This window comes from Manduca sexta, unplaced genomic scaffold, assembly GCF_014839805.1.
Source record: "Manduca sexta isolate Smith_Timp_Sample1 unplaced genomic scaffold, JHU_Msex_v1.0 HiC_scaffold_1842, whole genome shotgun sequence".
NCBI classification, from domain to species: Eukaryota; Metazoa; Arthropoda; class Insecta; order Lepidoptera; family Sphingidae; genus Manduca; species Manduca sexta.
Window position 1 is genome coordinate 1 of NW_023592747.1, and position 7,557 is coordinate 7,557.

Here is a 7,557-nt window from a genome sequence, read left to right on the forward strand (position 1 = left end):
TTATTTGCCTTCGAGATGTGACAGGGGTCAACCTATAACGGTCTCCAGTTCTTAAACTATATAGACTGCCACCAGACCAACATGGCGGCATTTTTTTATTTTTTATTTATGTTGATAATGACCAGTCGAGCATGCTGCTCGCCTGATGGTAAGCGATACGACCGCTCCCCTAAACAAACACCACCATCTACTATCACCAGTGATTTTTTCCTATGGCAGCACTTACAGGATCTTTGTCAATCCTAAAGGTAAAATGTAGTGAAATATTTCCCCAGAGCCTGAGCCCGACAAGTTTGCCGGGGACGTAGAGGAGCCCGACAGCGCCGCGGACTCCGGCGCCGACGTCGGACTCCTGGACGATAATGACGGCCCGCATGGTAACACAAATTACATTCCCTGCCCGTACCGTCAAATAAAAAGAACAAAATCATTTCCTTAGCGATTCATATGTGCATTAAATATTAATCTGTAAATAGTCAAAAACATTTCATTATTTTAGTTTCCCCCATACATTGTCCAAGAATAAATGTTAAAATGTATAACTAGTAACACCCATTTTTCTTGTTCTTGTTATTTTTTCATTGTTATGGAAACCACAATGTCATACACTAAATCAGCCAGCTAAATTGATTTACTATAAAACCTTCAACAAAAATAATAATATTAAAACAAATAACATGTTTAAAACAAATATGGTTAATCGTCCCTGGACTAGCAAAAGTCTAAAACGCTGCGGACTGAAAGGTCCTAGATTCAAAACCAAGGTGGAGAAACACTTAACGTGGGTTTTTTCCACTACGGTTTCTCCGATACTAAATCTCTCAGATTAAGATTAGAGTAGGCGAGAAAATAAGAAATTCCAACAAAAAAATTTGCAACAAGTATGATATTAAATGCATATTCCATTAAAAACATATTTATGTGTGAAATGAGAGCCAAGTTCAATATTATGATATGCCTTGATTATTGACTTCAACGATAAAGGCAGTGAGAAAAGTGCAAAATACAAAGGTCAGTCCTGGAATTTACTTCTTCTTGTAACTTAGGATTATATATTGAAGCCTAAGGTACTTGGCTTGTTCGAATAGATTGTTGATTCATATTTTTGTTAACCACATAGGATTTTTGTAACTAAGACGTCTTATAAATTTTTTATGGCGACAGCGGTTAGGAGATCTTTTGCATTTGACATATCCACTTTGCGGAGTCGTTGACAATCAAAATGATTGCAGATGGTGATAGCGGCATCGACAATGGTTCTGGTGACGACGGCCGCATCTCAACAGTGCCCGAGGTACGAACTATATCACCTAATAACCAGGGCGTAGCTACTGCCGTATCAGCCACATCAGTGATACAGAGACCCCGAGCTTTGGGGCCCCTTTAGCCCATGATTACATTAAACTAAGCAGGCACTCAAAAGTTCGCACTGCCATGAAGGGCCTTCAACAAATTTAGACTCTATGGCAAACTACGCTAATGCTAACAACACAAACACGCTCAATTGCTCATGTATTATCCTTGAAGGCTGGGCAGTGCACCCACTTTTTGCCCAAGTCATTTTTCATTTTGGGAAATTCTCACAATATTTAAGGAGTTTTCTGACTCTAGTAAGTACTCGAACCTCAGATGGTCTCATAGTGACTTGATTCTTAGAAGTCAACAGATAGATTGTTAAAAAATATTTGCCCATTCTCGAACAGACTGTTCTCTTTTGACAAACTTTGAATGCAGATTCTAATATCTTCAAAAGAGATGCACATTCACCTCGTAAGTTTTCTTATAGCTACAACAGTTTTGGCAGTTGTTACTGCTCTCGCGGTTCCGTCTCAGAAGCCCACCCTGTATAGGTGTGCATTTTAGCGGGTAGGAAGCGGTGATCACATGCAAACCACCTAATCCATTAGTAAAACAGAGTTGTTTCATCCGTAGTCAAGTATTGCTATCGTTCTCTTTACTCTGGACGAGCACACCTCGCTATAAATTCGTTTGCAATTCGCCAATGTGATATGATTTTAACTCTACCTGACCAACGCGTGTTAGTGGTGTGATGACAAAGGAGGTACCTGAACAAATTGCCTCTACTTGGTGAATTATTCTACTCTTTTGACATGTAATTCCTTCTCAGACCGACATTATACTTAGCGGGCCGCGAGTCTATCGCTATATTCCAATGAAATTTTAAAAAAATTAGAGGTACTGCAACTTGCAACACGAAACTATAACGTTCATGTGTTTTTTAGGTATGTGTATGTTAAGCGAAGTGAAGCACGAAATAGATACATATAAAATGTTTGGCATATTACTCGCGCGCCCGCAATATCTTGGCAGGTGCTACCACTGGCACGCGTGCTATTGGTTCGCTATTGCTGTTATAGGGGCAAGTATATTGCCCTGTTCCAAATAAACACAAAAAAGAAATATTAAATAGTCATTATAATTTGCGTCATGAAACTGAATGTGGATTTGATTTAACATTTTAGGTGCAGCCAAAATTGACAACATACCACCGCAACGAGGTCTACGCTCAGCGCATGGCCGACTTCGCGCTGTTCTCCGCCAACGTGAATCAGCTACGCAACCTTCTAGGTTCTTCGAACACCACTCAGTATTACTACTTCAACTTGACCCTAATCGCCGCTAGCATTATACTGCAAGTAAGTTCTACGACAATCTTATAAACTCACTCAAGCGTTGCGTCCTCGATGGGGTAGACAGACGGGTAATAAGTGCCCCCTTGTCACTCTATTTCCACCGTGTGTATGGTCCCATGAAGTGATGGGAGTGAGCCTATGGACATATCGAGCACGAATTCCAGACTCCGAGTTGATACTGAGAAGAAAAATCTATCACTTTTACACACAATCCGGGGATCAAACGCGAGACCACAGCTGCACTGCAGTTGTAACCTTAATCGTTATACCGCTACGCCACCGAGCCATTCACGCCACTCTTAGACTATGATGATTTATATTATTTATTTCTATTCAAGCCTTTAAATTAAATTCCGATTATAACAAACAAGCAAGAAAAAACACATAAACTAAATCAGTCCCACCGTCCTCAAGTTATATTTGTACCTGTACTTATCTACTGACGTGCAACATTTCATTTTCATGTAAACATCGACAGACTTCATATAATATAAATTGTCATGTGAAGAAATTAATAAATAACATCTAATTTCACAGGTCACTGTAGGCGTCGGCATCATGGTGAACAACTTCTACAACGTAAATAAAAGGACACGTACAAAGCGGGCATTATCAACAACATGACCGTGGCGGGCGTGTTCCTGATCACCATCTTGAATGTGTTCATCGCGTCGTTCGGCGTGGCCTCTTCGCTCTAGTGGCGCTACCCCGACTCGCCACGACGTCTAGCGACTATAAAGTCTAACTTTAAGACTGAATTTTCTACCCAAAGACATTAAACAGTATAGTTTTTTTTTGAGATCTGCCGTGGTTATCACCGTAGGTACCTACCTTAGAGAGCCCTCAGGATAGTTGATGTTCGCGAACCCTTATAGGCCTCAATGTGTATTTAGCAGCCATGAGGTATACACTCTGGACTGTGTGCCTAGGGTCGCGGCAAACGTGCCCCCGTGCATGCACAAGAATTGCCTCGGGGAATTAAACAGTATAGTTATAGACCGGGCATAGGGGCCAAATTTGTGCTCCAAAAGTTATTACCAATTGGTAATGAGTCGCTGTGATATTTGAAACGTCCTGTGGCAAGACGTCACAACGTTTGTGTTAGATTATTCTAGAAATTTACCTACATTATAAAAAGTGCCATCTGTTGCCGAAAAGCTTTAATATTTCTGAGTACCAATTTGTTATGAAATTAATCAATTTAGGATATCGATTTTTTTTTCTTATACTACAATAAGGACCTACAAGACTCTACTGTTTACTGTAATATCTACCAATTACAAATTTAATTTTCACATTAATATGATTTAAATAAATAATTTGTATACGTATGTGTTAGGGAATGCAATCTCGTTGAACTTTTACGTATATACCTACAGGTTTGTACGGAACCCTCGGTGCGCGAGTCCGATTCGCAATTGTTTTACGAGATCTCGTGAGATTGCGAGATTAAGCGGAGCAACATATTATAGGCTGTCAGATGAAACCCTTGATATGCTGTGTTTTTTGTGAAGCCATTTTTAAAATAACTTTTTCGATTTATAACACAGCATGGCAAAAGTTTCATCTGACTAAGGAATTTAAACCTTCTCTTTATTTGATTAGTTACCAAAACAATTCTTATTTAAATACTTTTAATAACTTCATTTACTTAAATGTTTTATATTTTTTAAGAACTTGAGAAGTTCAATTTTAATTTTATTATTTCCTATTACTTATATATTAACCATTATTACTAATTCATAAAACTAATTATCTCTGCGGATGACTGAGCTAACAAGGTTACCTGAAGAACGTGATTATAATTTAACAAGACTGAAATGATTGACTGATTTTAAGAAAGAAAATAATAATGCGTTTGTAAATTATATAGCTATACTGTTTTTATTCCGAAATACTACTATAGTATGCCACATTACATGTTTTATTTTAGTCTTATATGTTAATAATCAGCAAATGGACTTAATAGCTTTTGCATACGTTTTCCGTAAAATACTTATACTCAATCTCGCGAGATCTCGAAAAGCACGAGATGTCGCGAGATCTGGGTTAGGTCTAAAATCTCACGAGATTGCATTCCCTAGTATGTGTAGTATCATTATAGATTTCTGTTAATAAGTATATTCGTTCATGAACAATCGGTTTGCTTGGCCGATCCATTCACTCTATAGACAATTATCTGGAGCGTGTCAGTACCACTTACGCTCTATAGAAACAAGAACAAAACCTACTGTCGTTGTTTATTAACTTTATGTTAATTTAATATTTACAAAACGAATTTCTGAATTTCCATCTTACTTTATTTTGGTTTGCAAGAGAAACGCCAACTCGGAGATTTTGTCGATAACATAAAAATATTGAAAAAAGTTATAAATTTAATTTTAAAAACTTTCAACAGGCATTGAATAGACATAAAATATGAGTTATTCGTTTTAATAGCTATTGAATGTTACACCCGACATATACTTTGTTCAATTTATTTGTAGCTTTTGAGTTTGATAAATTAGATTCATGTTTCATATATATTTCTTTATCAAAACGTGAGTGACGTTAATTATATTACTAAGTCTACTTGTGAAAATCTTAGAAATACCTAGTCACATAAATACTTAATACATATATACGGGTCATTGTTCAATATGATTGAAAGCAAATTATCGATGTCTTAAAAAATACAAACCGATGCTATCTACTGTGGAATATACAAAGCATTTTATAATTTATTTTACATTGGTGTCAAAACACCATGGTTACTCAATCTGGCGTGAAATAGCAAACTATTTCACGTCAGATTGAGTAACCATCGCATGTGCGCAAAATTTTTGTATAAAAATATTCTCAATGTACGCTCTATATAAATTTCTTAGACATTGTGTCTACCACACTGCTATTTCATGTATTGTATCTCAATTGTAGTAATTAGTTTACAAATGTTATGTACTTACGCGGTAAGTTTAGGGTGAATTATATTATTCTACTCATACGTTATATTAGAATTTAGATGTGATATGAACCTCCTCCGACATTATTACAAATATATTTAAGGTTAGGATTATGCTCTTATAAAGATATTCAATAGTGATTTTAATTATGCCTTTACTTAAGTCTAGAAACGGTTAATACTATTAGGTTTATAATGTAAACGATATATACATCAATTACTTACATACATAATCAAGTATTTATTTATTTTAAGATTAGCTTAGACATGTAAATTAGATAAATTCCTTACGACGGAGATACAGGATTTCATTAATATATTTTGTTCTTTTTGTGTATGTAGGTAATGTCGACTAGTCGTGTACTAAGTCAACGTATGTTAAATAGTCCAAAGATAGACCTAGGTAATTTATAATAAAATTTATTGTTAATTATTTATATATCTATATATATAAAAATGAATTGCTGTTCGTTAGTCTCGCTAAAACTCGAGAACGGCTGAACGGATTTATCTTATCTTGGTCTTGAATTATTCGTGGAGGTCTAGGGAAGATTTAAAAGGTGAGAAAAATTCGAATAATTGCCGGGAAAATCCTCAAAACAGCATTTTTCTATTTCCCATACAAACGTTTTCTAAATAAAATGAAGAGTCAATTTGTAATTTATTACCGCTGCATAAAGTTCAAATTCGCGTGCGCGTTGGAGGATCTAATATCGCGTTCTGAAACTCAACAAAAGTGAAAGTGAATCGCGAACGCGACAAAATTGCATAGTCTCAAAATACATAGTACATAAATAGTGGTCGGCTTCGAGAAACTCAATTTTAGCTAACTTCAGTTGTTAATATAATATATAACTCAAAGGTGACTGACAGTGATATATCAAGGAACAGCCCAAACCATTGGACGGAGCGGGCTAAGACTTTACATGCATAAAGCTACTATGACGTAGGCATCCCCTACGAAAGGATTTTGATAAATTCTACCCTTAAGGGGATAAAATAGGGGATGAAAGTTTGTATAAATGTTCTTAGATTTTCGACTGATTGAACTGAAATTATAGATTGGGGATAAAATTAGTTTGAACCTATAAGTCCCGGGAAAATATGTAGCAAGACTTTTATCAAACAGTGGAATTTTATCCTGGAAAACACCTTCACGCGGGCGAAGCCGCGAGCAAAAGCTAGTTTAAAATAAAATTGTGTTATCAAATTTGTATGTACTTAAAATGAATTCATTTTATATCTTTTAAAACTACGAACATGGTGCTCTATTTTTGCTAGTGGTAGGATGTATTGTATATCCGCCCGGATAGCGACCACCGCACACAAGGTGTTAAAACCCGCCATAGTGGCCCACGTAAGTGTCGCGCTCCGGTGTCAGCCTGTGTATATCCGGATCCAACAGGCCGGCATAATGGTGTCGACTGTCGAGGGGTAATCATCTCTCGTCAGTCGACATTCTATTGGACCCCACTCTCCTTACCATTAGGTGGGGTGACTTTGCCGTATACAAAAAGAACGTGGTTCGAAATCATGATCGTTAAATTTAAAAATACTTAGTAGTTATAATTATGTCATTTCACAAAGTAATTTTATATAAAAGACATACAATTTCCAGAATGATCAGTGCAGAGGTATGTCGGGAGGGATATAAGAGGCTGACTAAGATCTATGAAACTGTGCACAGCTAGTTGAAATAAGATATATTTTGAATCTTCTATTGTATTTTACATTTTACAAAATATTTAATGTAGTCAAGGAAAATACAACTTTTATATTGAATTTTATTATACAATACCCAGTTAACATAATTTGTTCATATTATCTACAATCCTAAATTATTGTACTTACATTCCTGTTACCAAATGTTATTATTTTCCAATAAAAGCTTTAAGATAGAAACAATATGTTTTTATTCAGAGAGTCGTTCAATAAGATTGTTTGGTGAATGCAATAATTACC

At 36.1% G+C, this 7,557-nt stretch overlaps 1 pseudogene; it reads left to right on the plus strand.

The window, feature by feature from the left end:
- The first annotated feature begins 271 nt into the window (after positions 1 to 271).
- Positions 272 to 3,476, plus strand: LOC119191722 (annotated as a pseudogene).
- The last annotated feature ends 4,081 nt before the right edge of the window (positions 3,477 to 7,557 follow it).